Source organism: Saccostrea cucullata, unplaced genomic scaffold (genome assembly GCF_032062105.1).
Source record: "Saccostrea cucullata isolate Sc308-1 unplaced genomic scaffold, CSIRO_AGI_Scuc_v1 ctg188, whole genome shotgun sequence".
NCBI lineage: Eukaryota > Metazoa > Mollusca > Bivalvia > Ostreida > Ostreidae > Saccostrea > Saccostrea cuccullata.
Genome location: NW_026926584.1, coordinates 221,875 through 234,054, shown reverse-complemented (window position 1 = coordinate 234,054; position 12,180 = coordinate 221,875). Strand labels below are relative to the sequence as shown.

The 12,180-nt window shown below is 33.1% G+C and overlaps 1 protein-coding gene across 1 annotated transcript in view; it reads right to left on the bottom strand.

Moving 5' to 3' along the window:
- LOC134272145 (tudor domain-containing protein 5-like) overlaps nt 1–12,180 on the bottom strand; it is a 47,893-nt gene that overhangs the window by 33,726 nt on the left and 1,987 nt on the right. The window lies entirely within an intron of this gene.

Sequence of the window (12,180 nt, the reverse complement as noted above, 5' to 3'; positions counted from 1 at the left end):
CTACTTTTAGTGACAATTTTAGATATTATTGTTATAAAACCGTTTATAATATTCTGTCAAAGAAAAATATGGTAGGGATGATCAATAAAAAAACATTGTAAATTTTGTGTGACATGTATTTGTGATAATATAATCACAAAAAAGAATTATTCTATCCACAATATTTATCTATATTCTACATTAGAGTGATGTACCCCCTAAAAATGTAAGCCATTATTTTTTTGTTAACAGGTTGGGGGGAAACGTTAATTCCGCTATAATAGTGGTATCTCACTATTATAGTGAAATTACGCTATATTTCCTGCCGTGGATTCCCCCAATTTCATTCAATACCGTGCAAGGTGTTTGAACCGCAAGTCATGTTGGGTATTAAAATGAACAAAAACTGTCATGCTTGCATGTTTTGAATTTTAATAAATTTTCTACCGTTGCGTTTAAAAACGCGAGCACTCTTTATTTAACGAAAGTTGCATTTTGAACATAGCAACCGATGATTGCGGGGGATTTAAGCCTGTTTGAGTCATACTTATTCCTCATTAATGTGCACAAATTGATGCTTGTTACAATTGTCAACTCGGACTGGAAAGGCTTTTTGGAATTAAACAAGAAAAAGATTATTTTTGTCTGCATGGTTACGGGTATGGAGGCTCGTTAAGGTAAACGTAAAGACCAGGGTTCGACACTAACGCTAGCCCGCTGGCCCGGGACAACTGAATATTGAGGTCGGGCTACCAAACATGTCTTTAAACTTGCCCTGCAGGGCTACAGTAAATTTTACCAATTAATCACTAAAAGCAAGAGAAATAAATATTATTTACACACCTGATAATTGTTAAATTTATTTTCAAATAGGTTCATAATCATCATAATTACTATTTTTGTAAGTCAAAATGTAAACTTTAAAGGTGATTCGAAATACCATAAATGATTATAAATATGGAATGTTTTGAATAGAAAAAAATGTCTTAGGTACAATCATAGAGTGACATATAATTTTTACCCAAAATGCAGCCAGAATGCAGGAATTCCCATCTCTATTTTCAAAATTTCCCGCGGGAGGCCCCCCATACCCCCACCAGCAGGAGGGGGAAACCCCCTCCCGCACCTACCCCCCTTGTCGCTTCGCGACTCAGGGCAACTTATACATGAACAGGGCTAGTAGAAATTAGAGATGGCTAGCCCTGCTGACAACTATGGTTTCAAAGTTAGTGTCGATCCCTGAAGACCCATTAATATCGGCTGCCGCCCATCTTTATGTGGTTGTGTCAGATAGTGCACATGGGAAATGAGAAGTTATTTTTGTAATAGTTCAGTAAAATAATTCTTCATTGATAACAGGTAGAAAATAATAAGTAAAATTTTCTTTAAACTAAATATTAATCGCTGTTATAACATGTATAATGTTTCCATTTCATTGTCATTTCTCCTCAAGATATTTGATAATTTTTTACTATATAAAAAGAGTTTACAAAAGGTACTATATAGATATAAAAGGAAATCATGATTTTGCGGATAGTAATGACGTGGTACATAGTGCACGGTTAAAAAAAAAGGAAAAACTGTTCAACTAGTAAAAATTGTTTTGAATACGTTACAGCTGCGAATGATACAAGGATAATTTTTTTTCTACAATTTGCAAAACGCCTTGCAGCATAGCCTATTCTGCAGAAACAAAGAACATTATCACGTGATAAAGATCCAGGGTATCTGCACGTGGTTCGGTCTTTTCAATTTCAGACTGTCTTCAAAGCAATATAAATAAACAATTGAAAAAAAAGTAAATAGAGATTTTAGTGCATTTGGTCATCAGATGGATTCATCGATGTAATAAAGTCAATGATAAATTATATTAAGAATTTATTGAAAATGAAAATATACACTTCTCAAGATTCTAGTTCAGCTTTGAATATCTTGTGCTTACCTTGCATGAATATGCTTTCAAAATTGTGAAAGTACTTATTGAAATGCTAAATTGTTTGCGACCGATTTCATGCTTTGCATCCATTTTTAATTGTTGAAAATTTGAATTGAGTCAAGGATATTTTTAGATACTTTCATTGCTGAATATTGAGCAGTGGCGATTGGTTATTTGAAGTTTTCTTGTGGTTAAAACAACAACACTTTGGAATAAATCTAGAAGTCTGAAAAATTTATACTTTTTGTGTGATGTTTTGCAATATACTTTCATTTCAAATGAATATAATTAGATTTATATATTTTTCGAATATCAAGAAAAAAAAACCCAAAGCTATTTCTCTCAGATTTTAAAGTTAAATCGTTCTTGCCTAAGTGCATATCCATAAAGCGTTAAAAAATAAGATACGTTTTTGCGGAGTTAAAATGATTGTCAATTAATAATTATTTGAACATGTGTCATAATAAGGTTACAGGCACTCTTGTAAAAATACCAAAAACACCAAAATAAACTGAGTCTTTTCTCTGAAATACGGTAAACCATTAACCAGCCGAAATTAAAAATTAGAGATGTTTTCTACGATCATTTATATTAGTAGTTTCTGGATTAGTTATTTAAATTGATTTCGTTAAAAGGATAAAATCGAGTTTTCCAATACACTCTTTTTTATGTTTGCCATAATGGGTCTTTGTGTTTACCATAACGAGCCTCCATACCCGTAACCATGCAGACAAAAATAATCTTTTTCTGTTTAATTCCAAAAAGCCTTTCCAGTCCGAGTTGACAATTGTAACAAGCATCAATTTGTGCACATTAATGAGGAATAAGTATGACTCAAACAGGCTTAAATATCCCCGCAATCATCTGTTGCTATGTTCAAAATGCAAATTCCGTTAAATAAAGAGTGCTCGTATTTTTAAACGCAACGGTAGAAAATTTATTAAAATTCAAAACATGCAAGCATGACAGTTTTTGTTCATTTTAATACCCAACATGACTTGCGGTTCAAACTTCTTGCACGGTATTGAATGAAATTGGGGGTATCCACGGCAGGAAATATAGCGTAATTTCACTATAATAGTGAGATACCACTATTATAGCGGAATTAACGTTTCCTCCCAACCTGGTTAATGGTATAGGGTGGGTTGTAACGAATGAACTAATGAGCTTGAGCATATATAAACAAAAGATGATTGTCATACTCAACTCACTTCACTTTAGATTCATTTGTTCAGAAACTGACCTCTTCTCACAGTGACCTTGACCTAGACTAGGGTTTGCAAAATAACCTACATTTTTGCAGTTCTCATGTGTATAAAGTTCTTCATAGTTTATATTTACTTTACAATGAAGGCTAAAATATATCTGACCAATCGCGAAACACTGATCAAAGGGTTTTAAAAACAATATTGTGCCTCTCATATATTATAAATTAATGAAATATGTATAGATAAATATGTTAAATACCCCCCCCCTTTCCAACGCGGCTAAACTCATGCAAAAAATAAATAAATAAAAAACCCACACACATAAAATTCACCCTGACCTTACTAGGGCTGGATCAATATATCGGTAATCGGTATATATCGATATTTTTTAGCAATACGATAACCGATACAGAGATGCTTGCGTATTGCTCGATTATTTCAACGTTTAATTAAGAGAAAGAAAAACGTCAAAGTGACTAATATTACGAACGACTTATCTAAAATCGTTTAAACGCATGTAAACATGTCAAAAGTGTAGGGTCGCTACGTAAAAGTTAGCAGCAAAAAGGCAAAATGTGATTATATTTGTCAACAAGAAGTCGCAAGTTCTGGTGGAACAACGAGCCTATATATTATTACCCATCTCAGACGGCATCGCAACATTGACCTGTTTGCTACTGTGAAACTTGGAGGCAATTCCGGTAGGTAAAATGGCGCATCGAAAAAAGTCATGGAATGTAAACCGATAATAAGATATCAATCAGAATTTTTAAGTCATAGTTTATTTTAACTCATTGACAAAGCAATTTGGTAAAATATTTTATCTGCCATTACTCCCACGAATATGACTTCAAGTGAAGTATCAACACAGTCAAACAGGTCAATGTTGTGATGTTGTCTGTGGCTTCAGAACGAGTATTTAGCACCAGTGGCAACATATTTACATGCACAAGGACTTGTCTGAAACCTGACTAAGCGGATCGATGCCTTGATTTTTCTGAAGAAAAATATGGGCAAATAACATTACCGGGTAATCTGTCATACACTTGTCCATTCAAAGAGAATGAAAAAAACAAGAGGCTCACCTGAGAAGCTTTGTCCATTCTGTTCTTTACCAGATTTCCCCCCTTTAAATACATACTGTGACCTCACCCTACCCCAATGATCATAATTTAGACATTTTGAAATCTACACTACCCCAGGATGCTTCCATGTGCACATAAGTTTTAGCTTTTCTGGCCCAGTGGTTCTTGAGAAGATTTTCAAAGATTTTTCCAATATATTTCTATGTAAAACTTGGATTTCCCATTGTGGCCCCGCCCTACCCCCGGGGGTCATAATTTGAACAATTTAGAATCTACACTACCCCAGGATGCTTCCACATAAGTTTCAGCTTTTCTGGCCCAGTGGTTCTTGAGAAGAAGATTTTCAAAGATTTTTCCTATATATTTCTATGTAAAACTTGGATTTCCCATTGTGGCCCCACCCTACCTTGGGGGGTCATGATTTGAACAATTTAGAATCTACACTACCCCAAGATACTTCCACATAAGTTTCAGCTTTTCTGGCCCAGTGGTTCTTGAGAACATACGATTGGCCCCATGAGAAAAGGTCCTTATGACAATTTTTACACATTTTGAGTTTTTCATGGATTCTAACAAAGCAAGCTTAGAAGTTACTGAATATGAATTTTTGTGGCCCTACGTCAACTCTAAGTATGTTTTTTCTTCATTTATATTGTTGATACTTTAACAGGTAAATAATGACGTCATGTTACTTTCGCGCCAACGTCAAACGTCAAGTTTTCAGAGTGAACACGATTTTGACTTTTCATGGTAACGATACTATGATAATGGATGTATATTAATGAGTATTTCCAGAAATTCTTTTTTACTTGATAAATTTTCTATTTTAATAATTGTATAATACCAATAATAATTTAATACTAATAGTAATAGGTGTATATGTATCATCCATCAATGAAAGTAACTGTTCGTTTTACATTTCGCTGTGCTGTGAGAAGCAAAGAACTTTTGTTCAATATCAATTTACTTTCACAATGCTAAAATATTTATTTCATGTAAAGAATTGTTTGAGAAGCTTACAGAATTCATTCGAAAATCATGACTCTTGACAGGTCAAGCTGTCAACTTTTTTATTTGAATACAGTATAACGAGATAAAGCTTTCCAAATATGTGGAAGTTAAACAGAAATTCCAAAAAAGTCCTCGGGAACAACAATGAACAAGATGCTACTGGGTTGTGAAAATTTGTTTATTCGTGTTTTTTTTCTCTAAAGACGGAAGAAAATGTGAAATGTAATTTATTATTGTATATACTGTACAACAATTTCAGTCTTATTATATTTGGTAAAACTAAATAGATTTAGAAGAACACATATTCCAAATCTATATATACAAATGATGAGTATTTATTTATTTCTTAAAACAATTTTTGCCCATATAATTTCATTTATTAAAACCATTTTATCCATATATCAAATGAAATCAATCTGCACTTTTTTTATTATCATAATATCAAACAGAATAACAGTATTCCATTAAATTAAGGAAAAACTGTCCATTTTTTTTTTTTTGGTTTTGTTTTATGACATGATCAATCGAGTGGCTTGCGTGATAGGTGCTACAAGTCCTGCTTCTGTCACCATTTGTCCTACTCCGTACGTATTTTTTTTAAACCGTGTCTATCAATGAACCAGTAGATCTATGTAGAAATAAATTATTCTTACTATTTGTAATTTTATCTCGGACAAAGACATTGAAAATGTAAATATTAAATCATAAACTAGAGATACTGTAAGCAATGAGCTTATTACGTGTAAACGATATTCCCGCCTCCCATACCTTTAAAATGGCAAAATCCATGTTTTTTTTATCTCTTGGAGACACGAAGAAGCTTTAGTGTCAAAACACAAAATAAAATAGGAGGTGCACAATGGCATTTTGTATAATAAAGAATCAGTGAAAGTACCTTTAATTTTTTCTTGCGGATGAGAGAGGGGTACCCTTCAATATTTTAAAAAGAATGGCATTGTCCATGTTTTGTTATGCGAAATCCGAAATATGCGTCCGTTCAAAAAGTAAAATATGAGGTGCACAAGAGCACTATATAAGTTTCAATAAAATTCAAACCTCGGTATAAGAGGAGTTGCGGATAAAAGATGGGTATTCCGAAGTGTAAAAGACAGACGGACATCCTGATCACTATATACCCTCCATTTTTTTCAAGCGGGAGTATAATAATTATGAATTCCTTGTTGTTCTGGATCATATAGATCAATTAAAAGAATTTTTCCGAGAGGGGTCAAAAATGATACTCATACAATCCATGCGTGGATCTAGAGGGAGTCGGGGGGTCTGCGCACAGATTGTGCAGAATTATTATTTTTTTTTTTTTACTAAACCAAATCTTTATTAGAATAGGCGTAGCTCTCTTCGAAAGCACGGATCTATGTGATATTGGTATGAAAAGTCACTGGCCGGTATGAAGTAAAAAGAAGCCGACGACTAACCCCACCCCTCCACACACACACACACACCCTAACACACACGATATAGTTTTTTTCTTTGGGAAGTGAGTTTAATTTTATTATTTTATTTATTCCTTTATCCGTTTAATCTTATTTTTGCTTGTCAAGAAATTCCTGGTTGGAACTTTTTTTTATGAGAGGGTGTTATGTGATAGTGTGTGTCTAACCATCTCGCTGTTTCTTTACACTTGCCATTGTTATTGTTTTCTAATGTAATGTTTATGTTTATCACAGGAATTTTTTTTACCAAATAAAATAATTGCGCTTACATTTTTCAAGGCAAGTTCTGCAAACCAATAACTGATACACGTATTTTAGTTTCAAAAATAAAACGAGTAATAGATTAATTGGTAATACAACTGTAATGACATATGATGTATAATATTGCCTATACATGTATATTATGAATTACAGTCACACGGATTAAATGTTTTGACATACATGTATGTGATCCACTTAAATCAGCAGATGAAGCTAAAACTTTTTTTAAAAAAAAGTTTTTAACGTTCCTTAAAATAAATAGATATAGTTAAACCAATAGAGTTTTTTTTTTTCATTTTCCGATATTCTGTTGCTTTGAAAATTCGATTTTTCATTGAAATTTCATTTCTATATCCAAAAAGTCGATTAAATATAAGATCTCTCTCTCTCTCTCTCTCTCTCTCTCTCTCTCTCTCTCTCTCTCTCTCTCTTATCAAATTACAATGTACAACATGAATGTAAGAATGATCTATCTTTCGTATAAAACAATTTCATTTCCAAATGTAGTATTTGCTTGAAAGAAACAACAACAAAAGTAAGGTTCAACATTTTTCAACTTTTTTCATCTAATTTATGAGCATCATTATTGAAAAAAAATAATTAAAATTAAATTCAAATAAATTCATGTCAAAATAAGTAGATAGGCATGAATATAACATATTTTGTAAATTGAAATGTTTGATTCAATTTTGCATCTATTTCTGTTATATAATGTTTTAAATTATCTTGTTAAACACACTTTTTTTCAAATACATGGTAAAACGTTTGAACTGCTAATAAATAACATGTTTGAAAAAATATTTATTTATACTACGGGAGCAAATTTCTATGAAGATTGTAAGTAGAAAATTAAAAAAAAAAAAAATTAAATGAATGACTCTCTCTGGTACCCCTTTAGTATTTCGATCGATTGTCAGAGTTACCGCTCCTGTTTTCATTTACAAAATTTCGCCTCTGTAAATATTCCATTATTTTGCAAGATTCGGGAAACTTATAAGGATACTTTTCGTCTCTGTTGGAGGAAATGTGTTTAGGTTTCAAATTCTTTTAGCATTAAAGTATTTTACAACAAAAATATGGAAGAACATGCACCGATCATTCAATGTTTACATGATTGATGAGACACCAGTATAAATGCTGAGAATGCTGGGGCGGATCTCATACAGGGAAACGATTTCCTTTCCAATATTTTAATAAAATACCCGTGCCTTACACATTACTTCAATTTTGTCTATACCAGTAAATCGAATATTTGCATTTTTTCACCCATATTCAATTATTTAGAAAATTACTTGTCTATATATAAGCGCCGTCTATACATGCATGCATTGAAAATCAATAGCCTAGATCAGAGACATTTATAGCGATATAGCAAGATCGATGTAGCGAAACGGGTCTCAAATTCTAAACAGGCCTTCATTTAAATTAATACCAGTGGACTAGGGTATGCAACATAAAAATTCAGAATTAAACATTAAAAAAATTAAATTATTATTATATATACATGATATACAATGGTCAAGAACCACAAAAAAAAAAAGATAGACGAGTCAAAGCGTAAAACACGTGTATAAAAAAAATCTGCGACGACGCTCACCGTCTGCAACGTCATATCTTTATGACGTTATTTCTCTGTTCTAGAAAAAATGCCATAAGGACCTTTTGTCGTGGTGGCAATCAATTACATGTTAACCTGTTGTGATGAAAAATAGGGAGATTCCAACCTCAAAAGCGGTAGCATTGCGCGCGTTGTTTTACGCTTGGATTTTTGAAGATATATTGCATGTTATATACATGTTTGGTCTTAAATGAAACTACATGATTCAATCTTAAATATCAACTGCAAAGAAGTATAGACGGAAACATCTTAAGTTTGATATACTTTAAATTATACAAATTCAAATATTTTTTCATGCTTATCATTTTGCTTTGATTGGCTGCTTACTTAGCCTTTTGAAGTGATCTTTGCTGATATAGCCTAGAAGCAATAATTCTGAATGTTTATTCAGTTATCAAACAAAGCAAATGATGACATAGTTTAATCTAGAACTAAAACTAGTTCCTATTTTTCGTTAAATAAATCGGATTTCCCGCGATGATCGAAAACGAAAGTAGAGATGTGCCTCATGGCTTGGTCAATCGAGTGATTTCTACTGACTTTATTGATAGAACTGCGAGATCCTGTGCTTTTATAGACGATGTCAAACGTTTTCATCCAATTCTGAAATGTTGTATCTTCTTTTTTCATGACATGTCGACAAAATGTATCGTAACCAATGGAATCAATGAGTTTTGTGCTGTAGTCGTTGTCAAATACGTGCTTGAAATCTATGTACACATCGGTACAAAAAAAGCGTTTGTATGCTTCCGGGTCAAATCACGCGATATCTTACGAGATTTTACGACGAGTGGCTTCAAAAATGGATACCCAAGCAAACCAAAAATACTTTAGACAAAACTTTTGTAGAAAAGCGGTAGATTTACGAATAAAATCGGTAGGCGGGAGATGGAGTGAAAAAGCGGTAGACTCCCGCCTAAATCGGTAGAGTTAACATGTATGCTTGAGAAGAATTAAGATTTTCAAAGATTTTTCCTATATATTTCTATGTAAAACTTTGATTTCCCATTGTGGCCCCGCCCTGACCCCAGGGTTCATGATTTGTACAATTTAGAATCTACACTATCCCAGGATGCTTCCTTATAAGTTTCAGCTTTTCTGGCCCAGTGGTTCTTGAGAAGAAGAATTTCAAAGATTTTTCCTATATATTTCTATGTAAAACTTTGATTCCCCGTTGTGGCCTCGCCCTCCCCCCGGGGGTCATGATTTGAACAATTTGGAATCTACACTACCCCTGGATGCTTCCATATAAGTTTCAGCTTTTCTGGCTCAGTGGTTCTTTTCAAAGAAGATTTTCAAAGATTTTTGCTATATATTTCTATGTAAAACTTGGATTCCCCATTGTGGCCCCGCCCTACCCCCGGGGTCATGATTTGAACAATTTAGAATCTACACTACCCCAGGATGCTTCCACATAAGTTTCAGCTTTTCTGGCCCAGTGGTTCTTGAGAAGAAGATTTTTTAATGACCCCACCCTATTTTTGTCTTTTCTTGATTATCTCCCCTTGTGAGGGGACTTGGCCCTTCATTTTAACAATTTAAATTCCCCTTCACCCAATGATGCTTTGTACCTGGCAAGTGTGGTCAAAATTGGCCCTGCGGTTCTTGAGAAGAAGTCGAAAATGTGAAAAGTTTACAGCCGGACAGACAGACAGCCGGACAGACAGACGGACGACGGACAAAATGTGATCAGAAAAGCTCACTTGAGCCTTTGGCTCAGGTGAGCTAAAAAACAAGGATTTAAAATGTGTTTTATTATTGTAAATTTATGCCTTAATCAAAAAATACTATCACCTCTTTAAAACAACATGCAAAAATAGTGTATTCTCATTTGTCTGTATTGGCAATATGTATCGCATATCGCACCTCTGTATTGCAATACGGAGTTCCCAAAACGCACCGGTCCGCCGGGGATCCCCGGTAAACTTTGAATGGGACCGGTAAAATCTTAATTTTATCGGTCAAAATGTCCGATGGTTTTTTACAGACTGTATAACAATTAAACATAATCCTAACAAAATCATTTAATTCAATTGTCCTGACAATAAACAAATGCAAAACTAAAGGAAATAAAAAAAACGTCGGGGGCGCGCCAGATTATTCTCGTGCATTCTTGGTTAAATAAAATGTATACGGTGATTGTCTACTATAAAAAGCTACATATTAAAATAATAATCTCCATATGTTTGGGAGGAAAACAGTTAAAACACTGTCAAACAAATATTTTTCCCTCTTAATAGATATATGCACTAGTTCTGACAGTAAAAAAATGTGACAATCTACTTTCGTTTTGCAGAACGAATTTGCAGGGCTGCAAGAGTTGCCTGCTATTTCTGCTTGATTACAGACAATTTGTTACCATTTATTATTTTCTCTATAATTTAATCTATTAGCATGATTAATATTATACCAACTTTTGGATTTTTTCCTATGTATTTGATAGCATTTAAAATACATGCGCGTTTTCCCCCTTTTCTAAAAATAGCTGACTGACTTTAATGTAATAAAACGACAACAAATTCACTAAAAATAATCATTTTCATGATAAATTTGCATATTTTTATCATTAGTACATATTGTTAACTGTGTGGAGGTTGTATAATACGTATAACTAGTCAGAAATATCTGACTTTTTACAGGTTTTTTTAAACGATTTTGATATTTACGTAATATTTTTCCTGGCACATAAATCCAAAATCCTAAAAAAAAAAAAAGCCTGGAAAACGACAGATATTTCGGACTAATTCCAAACAATCAAGCAAAAGATGCATATTGCAGATTTTATTTTAAAAAATTTTAAAAATCTGTCAGAAAGGAACATAATAATTTAATACGATGAATTAAGCGTCATCACACACAGTCGGCGACGTCAAATCCCGCATACACAGTATTTAAATAAATTAAAAAAAAAAAATCTGCATTTGCCATCTTTTCATTTACACTTATTTTTTATCAAATCGACACAATTTCCAATCCTATAATATGTTAAATTTAAATACAAAAAATTAATGTCCGGTAAATTTTACAACTGTCCGGTGAATTTTGAATATTTACAGGACAATTGTCCGACATATTTTTGACTAGCTTCGGGAACTCTGGATATGTATCGTATCGAAAAATTTCTTTCAATACCCAGCCCTAGACCATACCCAGGATAAAATATTTATACTCATAACTGATATCATTTCTTTGTTAAAGTTCTAAACATATAATTACATTTTTTTTACTGATCGATCTATTTTGATCATCTCAGATATTTCACGTATGATAACATGGATAATTGAACGTGACATTAATGTATGTTGCATGAGTATCTAGATGTTTTAAGTCTGTTTTGTCCATTATTTTTCTAGAAATCATTGATATTTCACAAATCCTGAGAATCATTTAGCACGGCCACAGGTTTGCACATTTCCAGCACAGGTGCTTGAGGACAGGACCCCCACCCCCCCAATATAGACCCCCGGGCCTTTTTGATTTTTTTTTTCTTAAACTATCCTTAAGTAACATGTTTGTGATGTAATCCATACCATCAAACCGAAAAGTTACAAAAAACAAACATTTATAAAAATTCGTAACCTACTATATATATATTTTTATATAGAGAGTAGGTTACGAATTTTTATAA